Source organism: Gekko japonicus, unplaced genomic scaffold (assembly GCF_001447785.1).
Source record: "Gekko japonicus isolate JY-2015 unplaced genomic scaffold, Gekko_japonicus_V1.1 scaffold862, whole genome shotgun sequence".
Classification (NCBI taxonomy): domain Eukaryota; kingdom Metazoa; phylum Chordata; class Lepidosauria; order Squamata; family Gekkonidae; genus Gekko; species Gekko japonicus.
Genome location: NW_015173699.1, coordinates 724,823 through 737,171, shown reverse-complemented (window position 1 = coordinate 737,171; position 12,349 = coordinate 724,823). Strand labels below are relative to the sequence as shown.

Genomic DNA, 12,349 nt, shown 5'->3' with positions numbered 1-12,349 from the left:
TTTTAACTATTTTAACCTTGGCATACGTGCCTCTTCTGTTAGCCACCCGGAGCCTGCTCTGGGGAGGGTAGGGTATAAATTTAATAATAAATAAACTGTATACAGAATGAGATAAAACTTAATTTTTTTAAAGGGCAGGGGCACTTGTGCTTCACTTCTTAAAGCAACTTCAGTAAGAAAAACTGGAAGCCAATTAGTCTTGAGTACATTAATATACCCCACATTTTCTGGCAAGAGATATGTTACTTCTTGCCTCCATCAATACATCTCATTCTCCTTTTCTGTTTCAGGTCCTTCGAGTGGCTTGGCAGCTGCCAGAACACATCACTATGCCTCACAAAATTGTAGAGATCAAAGACTTCCTATTGACAGCCAGGAGAAAAGATGCACGATCAATATTAAAAAAAACAAGGATAATGTGAAATTCAAGGTGCAATGCAGCCGGTATCTGTAGACACTCGTCATCACAGACAAGAAAAAGGCTGAAAAGTTGAAGCAGTCTGCCATCAGGTCTGGCTGTGAAGGAGCTAAAGTGAATCTTGGTCATGCCTGCAGTTTAACTCATGGATTACAAATAAAGGAATTAACTGTTCTTCCTTTAAAAAAAAACACCATACATCTCATTCTCAACATATCCAAATCTGTGGATTCATAAATCTAGAAACTGGAGCCATAAACAAACAAGCCATCTCTTTCCATAAACATGAAAAATTCCCCAGGTTTGCAGACAAAAATACATTGGGGGTTAAACATGATGGAGATGCTTCAGGTCCCCACTGTGGAAAAAGCTGAGAAGAAGAGAAGAGGTTGGATTTTTTATACCCCACCCTTCACTGCCCGAAGGAGTCTCAGAGCAGCTTATAATCTCCTTTCTCTTCCCCTCCCCACAACAGACACCCTGTGAGGTAGATGGGGCTGAGACAGCTCTTTGGAGGACTGCTCTTGAGAGAACAGCTCTGAAAGTACTTGTAGCTGACCCAAACTCACACTAGCAGCTGCATGTGAAGGAGTGGGGAATCAAACCTGGTTCTCCCAGATTAGAGTCCATGCTCCTAACCACTATGCCAAACTGGCAAAAGGTAGGGAGGTTGGTGGATGGAAAGAAGAGGAAGGAGGGAAATGTGAGGATATGGGAGTTGCCAGGAGTGCAGAAAAAGGAAACAGTATGGGGAAGGGGAAACAGGAGGAAAATGAGGTGCCTCGTGCAGGTTGTTGTGGGCTCTGCACTGCCCCACTGGGCCCAGCCTGATGGCTGTAGATGCGACACTGGGCAACTCTTCTCAGACACAGGCTGCCAGGAGGAGGAAAAGCTGAGGAGGGGCGGAGGCAGATAAAGGTAGGTTGGCTGGTCAGTGGGACAGAAAGAAGGATGCAAGAAAAGGGGAGAGACTATGGGGTCTTTTCAGGGAAGGGAAATTCAAAGTGAGGTGCCCCACACAAGTCCTTGTCGGGTCCCCAGCTTATATTATATAAACTTGGGTTGCCTATATGAACACCCTTGCAAGGGAAAGCACTTTGCTTAAAGAAATTACTTTCCTTGGCTACCAAGACCCATTAGGCATGAATATAATATCTTTGTACTCACAGAATGGAAAAGGGGACAGGGTTGACGCTGCTTCCAAAGATGGATAAACATGGGGCTGTCAACTGTGTCAAAGGATGCGGATAGATCTAACAAGATCAACAAGGGTGACTGTCCCTGTCCAGAACAAGGTTTGAGTCTAGTGGCACCTTCAAGGTATAGGCTTTCATGTGCAGGCACACTTCCTCAGATACAGTCCTGACCAACTTCAATAAAAAAATCATGTACCAGTGTAACTACAGCTATCTCAGTTCCCAGGCCTGAAGCCACACTGAAATTGCACCAAGGTGCCATCAAAGAACCATGAGACTTCCTCTTCCACCTCACACGCTATCACCAACTCCAGAAAAAGTAAATTGGAGACGAGCATGTAATCGGCAACCTCACCTGTAGCCAATTTAAACCAAAGGTCTCATAACCATTTATTTCAAAAAGTCTAAAGAGAACCCTGTCATTCAGCAAGGCATTGACCAATGGCTCCAATACCTTTTCCTAGCATGATTTTACAAGCCAGGAGAGACATGGTTCCAGAGCACATGGGAGCTCTTGTACTCCCAAGCAGTGTTCCCTCTAAGTTGAGTTAGTGTGAGCTAGCTCACAGTTTTTTAGCCTCTGTCTCACATTTTTGTCTCAGCTCAGGAAGGAGGGCTCCAGAGCAAACTAATTTATGCAGTAGCCAAATGGCTCACTCACAACTTTAACGCCAATAGCTCACAAAGTAGAATTTTTGCTCACAAGACTCCACAGCTTAGAGGGAACATTGCTCCCAAGAGCCCTTTCTTTTCTTTTTTTGAGTAAATATTTTTTATTTTATAGCAAACAGACAAAAGAAAACAATAGTACATACAAACATTCAGTGGGAGAATCTCCGACTCTTTAAGTCAACTATTCAATTGTCCATACATCTCTCAATGAAAGAATGTTTCTACATCTTGTAATGTTAAATATACCTATTGCACATTTTATTATAGATAATCTCATTGTCTTCTATTTCGGTTGTGTTCACATTTCATTCAATGTATTCTTCCATCCATCTGTATAGTCTTGACCATGTATTTTCAAAAATTTCCTCTTTATGTTCTTTCAAATTAAAGTTAATCTGTCCATTTCAGCAGGTTTTTTTAATAATATATTAAAAATACATTTCAGCAGTTTCAAGTAGTTTATTATTTTTTCTTTGAAAGGTATCTCCTTTCTTCTCCAATATTTAGCATATAATATCCTAGCAGTTGTAACTACATGTAAAATAAAGAGTCTTGCTTCTTACAGCTTTCTGGTAATATAGTCAATAAAAAGAATTCTGGTATAAAAGGTATGCTACTTTTTAAAAAAAAAAAAAAAATTGCAATATTTCATGTGTCCAAGCCCAAAACGTTTTACTTTTCTCACAAGTCCACCACATATGAAAGAAAGAACTAACATTTTTTGACATTTCCAACAGTCATTTGACATATTAGGATAAAATTTGGATAGCTTATCTGGTGTAACATACCATCCATAGAACGTTTTATATATATTTTCTTCGTAAGAAATTGCTTTGGTAACTTTATATTTGTTTTCAAAATGTTAGACCATTGGTCTAAATCAATATTATGCCCCAAATTTTGAGCCCATTGAACCATAGAGCATTTAACCAATGGCTCAAATACCTTTCCCCAGCATGATTTTAAAAGCCAGGAGAGACATAGTTCTGGAGCACAAACAGGAGCTCTTGCATTCCCAAGGGCCCTTTCAGCATCCATTGGCAAGATCAACCTGAATCATAACAGGAGAGGTATTTTATCAGCAAAGAACCACACAAAAGCATCACAGCTGGAAGCAAATTATCATCATTTACAAAGTGGGACTTGGGCATTATCAAATCACAAACCACTTCAAACAACTGAGCTGGATGTGATTCAGCAGATGTCATATGGAGAAAATCCCCTTCTTCACTACCATCTTATGGGCCTGTGAATGGGCTCTACGGTGTGCGCTGTCTGATTCATCCTGAGTCTTCTGCCAGTGGTGCTCTAGTCATCCCCCACTCTGCTTCATATCCCATCCACCCACCCTAGCTCCCGGGTAGATCATGGAGCTGGAAGCCCACCAGTGTGAGAGAGGATTCCCAGAGCAACCCTTTTGATGGCCCAAGCAGCTACAAGGTCCTCCAGGGAGTCACCTGAAATGGCTCTTAAAATCCTCCAGAGTTATCGGGAAATAAACAGAATGTATTAATCTCTGAGGATAGGCCATGTGAATTAGTTCTACAGGGAGGAGGCACTAAGCTCAACTATGCTTTCAGAAGACAGTGATCTGATCATGGTAAGAGCCAAGCCTCCAGTCCCTGAATCAAATCAAAGTGTCCGGTACAGAAAAGAAGGTTCAAGGTATGTCCTTTACCATGTATTGGGTCCATCACACACAAACAGCCAATCCACATGCAAAAGAACCTCCTCAGGAAATAGGAAACCTCCTCAGGAAACAATCCATATACAAAAGAACCTCCTCAGAAAATCTCCTCCATTAGCATGTTCACAGCCTGGGGGACTCCTACAATATAATGACTCAGCCCTACCCCACCTTCCTGAGTAGATATAAGTTACCTGCCTACCATTTTTCTTCTCACCTTGACACAGATACCTCTGAGGATGCCAGTCACAGTTACTGGTGAAACATCAGGTCCTACAATGCCAAGACCACGGCCATACAACCCGGAAAATCTACAACAGCTAAAGACCCCAATTATCATGGCATCTATGAAATCTTGAGCTTTACCTGATAAGGCAGCCTCAGCACGCATGTCGAAGTCTCCGTGGACAATCATCCTTGGAGTCAACCAACACCAAATTCAAGCCCCACATTTGCCCCGTAATGGAAACCATGCCTGCAACCATCCAAACCACCTCAGAGTAATTTCTCGTCTCTTAACAGATCTTGATCATGAGTGCAACCTCTGATTCTCTGAGCTCATCATTTCTGCGCCCCTCCTGATATAACAACTCTTGCGGGAGAACCTATTTTGGGATGGAAATCTGCCCCACTTGTTCCCAAAGCCTCTCCCTTTTCCTGTGCCCGTTCTGCTTTGCCTTATAATAGAGAAAGAAATCCCCACTGTGCACATTTACTCCATGGAGATACACATCCTTTAAAAGCTACCCCCTTCCCATCCAAATATATGGTTTAATAACAGTAGAGTGTCCTGCTACCCTCCCCTCGTGGATTTTACTTGCCATCCAGCCCCCTAGGTATATCCCTCGCCATACCACGAACTGAAACCCAGGACTGACAGTTATCTTCCACACGACTCACACTTTTCTTGCACCACAGAACTGGGTACACATCGTTGTACATTCACACAGGTACTTATGATTTGTTTGGGTTCTGTGTGTATATTTTAAAAAAGCATGTTCAGATGCAATACTTCAGAAGGAAGACACAGCGAGTCTAAAATCAAACATTCAGCTTTATTGACTGCATGGGATAGGTAAAATGTTTGCAATTCACGACTAAACCGTTCACCTTATCAGCAGCAGAAATACCCAGTTGGAACCAGCCCAGCAAACACAAGCTTTATGAAAGATGATGTGTGAAATGTAACCAAGGAAGGGGGATGGGACAAGGGGAGGCTGGTAGGAAGTCTGTAGAGACGGAGTCACCTAAAGGATAGAAAAGGAGAAACAGAGAAGGGACAGAGCTTGGGGGGGGGTGGTGAGAGATCACCTTTAAGATTGGAGAAAAGGACAGAAAACAAGCTGTAAAAATTAGCAAAAATTGGACTATACCTCCACAGATGTCATTCTGTCAGAGGAACTGCTCGTGGACCAACAGTACTACAGGCTCCAAAACACAGGTGCTTATTTCTAGCACTTAAGTTCTTGCTGTACATTTGGTATTGGCTTGTGTAGAGCATTTAAGCACTTGCTTTACTTTTATATCAGCTAATGTTAAAATCCAGTGAGCAGCTCTACGGTGAACATGGAAAGCAACTGAGAAGGCTGTTTCAGGGGAAAGAAGGATTATCTTCACACACACCAAGTTAGGGAACAAATGTCTTTGACCGATCAGGACACAGTCAGCAACATCAGAGAGCCTTTATGGTAGCACCTATTTCTTCTGTTTTCATCCACAAAGGAAGCAGCTCAGTCAACACAAAGTTTTCTGCAGCACTGAACACTAAATCACTGGAAGAGAACTAACAAAACTCAGAAATCACAGTTTATATTATACCAGAATTATGCTCCAATAACAAAATACATAATAAAATTTGAGGCAGGAAAATTTAAGTCCATTACTTTTTCAGATGTAGGTAATTCCATGACAGCCAAACCATTCTGAAGAGCAGAGGTCCACAAATGCCAAGTGTCCTTAATACATGCTGATGACTTCCACAATACTCCTTGTTAAAAGTCCAAGGAAGTTCCTCTTTCTCCAGGATTCTGATTCCTGCACAGACAGGATCATCCTCAAGCTATCATCATCACAGTTAACATTAACTTGACTCCTCCACACAGTTGTCTGCTGCCAAGAGTAAAACCCAGTTATTCTTCTGAAATAAAACCATTATTTTGAAAAAGCCAAGCAAAATGAAATTGCTTGCTGCTCTGTTGCAACAACAATTATGAAAACAGCAACAGTAGCATAATAGCTTTTGAACAAACTGAAAATCACAATACAGTATCAGAAAAAGAGGGAGCTAAGAAAAGAGAGGCACAGATATCAGTGGTAAAGAACATGACAACACCCTGTCTGCATATTTTTAAAAATGTCAAATTATAGCTTATTTTTTTAAAGAAGAGCGGCCATTGCCTTTTTGTCCTAAAAAAGCTTTGTTACAACATGAATCTTTTGTAACTTAACTCAGCAGAGAAACTCCCACCACTTTAAGACCGTTACAAATCGTGAACACTACCTTCCTTGCCAGCAATAATCTTTTCTCTCCTTCCTCTCTTCCTTTTTTTGTTCACCATACAGCATGAGGGAAAGCTCCATGGCACTTGAGAGCAAGACACCTTTGTCACATATAAGTTTATCCTAAAGCAGTCCCTACTCCTGCTGCTTACTCGGATTTTTTCTCCTGGACAAACACAGCTGCCTGCAATTATTGTCGTTGCTGCAAGAGAGGCACTATCATCATAAGATGGGACTGACCCACACTATGATCATCTAAATATATAGCTTTTTTTGGGGGGGAGCCCCAAAACTAAGCACTATAATGAATATGCTAAAGAGTGATTCCTGAAGTCGTATTTCTCCAAATGATCTCTCGCAATAACATCACAATTCTGCTAGTGTGTGACAGAAACAGAACTGCAACCTACAAACTGCTCACTGGTAGAGAGCCACAGCCTTATATAGCCCCAACTGCAAAGAGAGACACAGAGAGAGAGAGAGAAGGAAAAAAGGAGCACCCACACAAATAAAAATACAATTCTTCATGGTAACATTTTTTCTTCATATATTTTCATATAAAATTTAACAGCAGGAAAAAATACTTGCCAGTGCTCTGCCAAGGGATAATCCAATGGACAGGCAACAAAACAAAGCTATCCTTCCAGACAGCGACAAACAGATATTTTCAGTATTTCTTTCCCACCCACTGCAACCTCCACAAAACCCAATACACCAATGTGCATACAGGACTAGGATGTAAAGAAACAGTCTTAAAAAAACTATCTTCCAACAAAGAATATAATAATTCCAGAATTAATCACAGTTCAGAAAGGTACTCAAGAATTCCCTCAGCTCAGTTATAAAAACATCAGCTCCTTGATTGGACAGGGTGTTCTGTTTTGTGAACAGCTGATTTTGACGAATAAGCAATGGATGAGTAAGCAATGGATGTAAAAAATAGTGCATGCCATTTTCATTACAAAATTCTTCCATTTTGCAGTTGACATTATTACGTTCAGATTCCAGAACTTGCGACCTCTTAGTTGGTTTCCAAACACCTTTTGGTAACAGTGAAGACCAAACTATTACAACATCTTGAAATGCTTTTTGAAGGATGACCAAATCATTTTGCATCTTGGTAACAAGTGAATGGCTACTGTCGACCGACAGATCATTTTCCCCAAGGTGTATTACTATAATAGATGGGAAACGGCACTGATGATATAACTGATGCAGATTGGGTAACAGATCATCCCACTTCATTGTAGGGATACCTCGCCAAGTCACATATGCAACAGAATCCGAGTGAGAAACTGATGGAAGTCGCAGAAATGGACAAATTAACAGTAATTTTGCAAGGGAAAGATGATAAGGTGTTTAAAGAAAGATGGGCAGAATTTTATAAATGGATAGAGAACAAAACTTTGTAACAGACTCGTACAGACTATGTGTGAAAAATTACAATTGTAAAGGTTGTATTTCTTTGATAAAACTTAAATAAAACGGGGGGGGGAGAAATTTAAACATATAAAGATTTCAATAATGCTAGATGATCGTGGTCAACATTCCTACAAAACTAAGGTCAAGGAAGAGAATAACCAACTGGACTTTAGAAAGTTGAGCTTTATTAATATGCATTAGAATTAAAACACTTTCAAAAGTCTGACAAGAAACAATGGGGAGAGCAGGTGAGGCAAAAGGGGTGGGAGGAATTTGTGTCAGATGTGAATGGTGCAGTAGAGCTAAGTAAAGGTAGGAAGAGTGAACATGTGATGCACTCCTCCCAACCCAGAGAAAGGGAAACTCACTAGAGGTGCCGTGGGCTCTTTCTTTATCAGATCCCAAATGCACATCAAATAACCACAATCTTCCAAAAGAAAGACAATTTATTTTACAAAAGAACATCAGTACTTTCAAGAGTCCAAAACAGAAAACTTTTAAAAGAACCCAGCTAAATAAACTATCTCACTTTATCTTTAAAAGCAGGTTCTTGCTCCAGGCAAAGTCTCTAAAAGCAGGCCACACAAGCAGTCTTGCTGGCCACACATCAATTTCTCCTCCTGGTAATCTGGTTCAGATGCAGGCGAATCCTCCATTGTCGAGAGAGACCAAGATCAAGATTTTTTTAAAAACAGCCTTCTACCTACCACTTTTGTCCACTATCTCCCCACTAACGAGCTAACAATTTAACAAACATGACCTTTTAAAAAATATAAATATCATTTTATTGATTTTTATATATTTTTTTAATTTTAAACATGACCTTTTCAAGCCAACATACAAAGGCTTCATCCTTGACAAACATAACCTGTTAGCAATTTGTCAAATTAACCAGCACATAGGGCTATTATCTTGCTCTTAACAGTCACAACATTTAAAAAGCAAGGCATGCTTACAGCTAAGCATCACAGAACACAAAATAATTCCTTTCGTTGCAAGGGGAAAAAATAAAAGAAGAGTCCTACTGCTCCCTCCAGACCACTGGACCACAAGGAAAGCAAGGGGTTGGCCTCGGGAACTCGCCTATTCCTTCACCAGGCAACAGCATCCACCTACATAGAAGGCAAGTAAGGTAGGCAGTAGGAGAGGAGTTTTCCTTCAACCGGCCATCTCCAGGTCAGAGAGTACGTGATCGCAGTGTCAGTGTCCAGTTTACCTTGGATGGGGTACAACAGTTTCTTCTCCCACCCAAAACCAGCGTTCTAATACAGCCCCTGCACTGTCTAGAGTAGTATCTCTCCACAAAGAAAGGTCATCCCAAAGAGCTAATAGTGGAAGCAACCCAGCATGCCCATCACTGGACCAGTCCAGAAGTTCAGTGAGACCAAAATATGGAAGCTTTGAACAGTGTTTGACATACATAAACATTTGAGAAAGAAGGGGAAACAAAGAGTACAGCTGAACTCTATTTGCATACTTTTTGTTGACATTTGTGCATTTTGAAATTGCAAATTTCAACTAGGTGTTCGAACCAAAGTGCAGACAAACAGAAAATAAGTTCCTCTCTTGAAAAAGTGAAACCCTGCACTCCAAGCTATGACCTTCCTCTGTTTAAAAAGCAATCTCCTTTTGACATACAAACATTTTTTTTAATCCCCTGAAGGCAGGGTAGCTTTATTTGTTTTTGTTTCACCTACACAACTATAAAAGAAAGAAAAGGGAAAGGGGAAAAAAAATAACAAACCCCGGGATACAGGACAGTAAATAAAAAACCCACACTATAACTAAAAGCCCAAGAAAGGAAGGTCTTAGTTAGTATCCAGTTAGTCATAAAACATATAGCTTTTCGTTTGAAACAATGAATTTAGGAGTTAGTAAGTCCATTTTAGTAATTGTCTATTATCCTCTCAGTGTGTGCAAAGTCTCTTTCATCTTCTTCAGTTATAACTCTTTAAGTCTTCAAGAGCTACTTGGGGGCTCTCAGTCGCAAATCGTACATGTCTCTGGCCGCGCCTCCTTCTGCCCCTGCTGGGTCATCGTCCATTTCTTCCAGGCTAGCTGCTAGGCCACTCCCATCTGGCTGATCTTTTTTCGCTCCGAAGAACTGCTTCAACCATTCTTCTGCTTTGAAAACCGAGGCAATTTTTTCCCTTTTGTCCTTGTATTTAAGCAGCACTCCCTCTGGGTAGAGCCAGCTATACGGAATTTGGTTAATTTGGAGCGTTGAAATAAGTTATTTGTAAGCTTTTCTCTTCTGTCGAACCTCAAATGGTGTGTCCTTTAGGGCCCTGATATTTGCTGATCCCAGCTGCAAGGGTTTGGCTGCTGTCGCTTTGAGAATGTCATCTCTTGTCTGTCTTCGGAGAAACTTGACTACCATCTCGCCCGGCATGTTGTTCTACTTAGTATATTTAGAGTAAGCACGATAAGCCACCTCGATCTCTGCCGCCGCTTCTGTCGCTAAACTGCCGAGCGCCGATGCGATTAGCTCAGCCGCCAGTTCTTTCAAGTTTTCTCCTGCCGTTTCAGCCACCCCTTGAAACCTGAGAACTTTATTCGCTTTTTCCATTTGTAGATTCAACAGCCTCCTATCATGTAGATCTTGTCTTTGTTCCAATAAACCAACCTTCTTCCTTGTCTTTTTAGCATCGTATGCTGTCTCTTTAAGTTTTTCGTCAGTCTGAATCGATTTTTTCACCAGCTCGGCAATCTGCTGTTGTTGCTTTGCCATACTCTGGTTTGAAGCAGCCATTAATTGGTTAAGACCATCGAGTCTTTCGTTTATGGGGCGGAGCAGCTCCATTAGTGTGGAGAAAACGTCTCCTTCATCAACCCTCGGACTCTGACCACCTCGCCCAACTTTCGATCCCCTTCCTCGGGTGCCGGCCATTTTCCGCTTTGTTTACACTAAAGAGAACCTTTTCACTCTCCTTTAACAAGTGCAAACTTCTCCGCAAATACAGCTAAGTCTTTAGCACACTTGAGCGCTTTTTCGTTTCACCTCCCCCCCTTCTTTTTAAAATGCAGTTCAGTTTGTTTACGTCTGGGATTCCCTCCCGACGTCGCTTAGGTGGGGGGGGGAACTCACTTTTAACGCTTATTCGCTTGGTTTTTCCTCCGATTCATTGACGATCTGACCACAGATCTCTCTCAGTCTCGCTTCATTCGCTGACCTTCTTGCTTGTCCCGGCCGGCATCAGCTATGTTCGGTAAAAACCGAGCCTCTCAGGTGGTGGGCCGAATGGGGCAAAAAGGAGCGCCTCAATTCTCCGGCTTTTCACCATCGAAGAGGTCGCCCCTCACGCGCCCCCGGCTTGGAGCCTCTTGAACTGAGGCTCACCTCAAGTGGCACCCCTCCAACACCCCTAGAGCGCGGAATGCCTCCCCAGTGTCAGGGGAGAGCCTCCGCCATCGCCGAGCCACAGACCGGAAGTTGACATACAAACATTTTGACCAGCATTCAGCAGAACATTGAGAACAAAATGACTCCCTAGGAAAGCAAGAAACTTCCACTTTTATCTGCAATTAAACCAAACCAGTCTTGTTCAGAACTGGGAAGAGGATATAAATCAGCAGCAGCAGAGAGTCTGTTTTTTTTTTTTTGCCTTTGTATTTTTTTATTCGTTTTTAAACAATCGTTTACAACAATAAACATCACAAGCATTGAACAAGCCATAACAAGCAATAACAAGCAACAACAAGAGGATCAAGGTGAGTCATAAGCTAATCATTCAACAGTAGAAACCATTCTAGCATTCTTGAACCTTCATCAACCAATAAATAAGGGTAAGGAGTGCTGGTAACTGTACTACCTTTGTCAATTGGGAGAACATGAGGACTAGATTGGAGCTAGGTCTCAGATATAAAAGAATTCTGTGTGTGTTTCATTGTATATAAAAAAGAGAGCTAAAATAGCTAGAAGAAAAGCCAAGAAGAGTAAGCTGTGTTAGTGGGAAGAAGTTCTGCCTCTGTCATATACTGTAGCCACGGAAACCACGTGCGCACAAATTTTGAGTAGGTCGTGGTAATACCAGATCATTGTCTGTGAAGTGAATCGGAAATTTTACACATAATAAACTGGTCCCAGACTTTGCTTCTCCAGATGGTCAGCGTCGGGGGACAGACAGACTTCCAAGTGGTAGCTATGGCCAAACAGGCTGCTGCCAGCAAAATCAATGTAAGTTCATTATAGTTGTTTTGTGAGTCCAGTATTTCATGTATTTGAAGTAGGATAACTTCTGGTTTAAAAGGAATTGTTTGAGAGGTGATCTTGTTTATCTCTGCTATGACATTTTTCCAGAAGACGTTGATGTGTGGGCATTCCCACCAGCAGTGGAAGTAACTCCCTTTAATCCCGCATTGTTTCCAGCAAAATAAACTATAATTAGGGTTGAGATGTTGTAAGCGATCAGGTGTATAGTACCAACGGACTCTTCCCTTCCCATTTCAAATGAG

General features: G+C 41.5%; 1 pseudogene; it reads left to right on the top strand.

The window, feature by feature from the left end:
* Positions 1-329: 329 nt before the first annotated feature.
* LOC107120507 lies at positions 330-536 on the top strand (annotated as a pseudogene).
* The last annotated feature ends 11,813 nt before the right edge of the window (positions 537-12,349 follow it).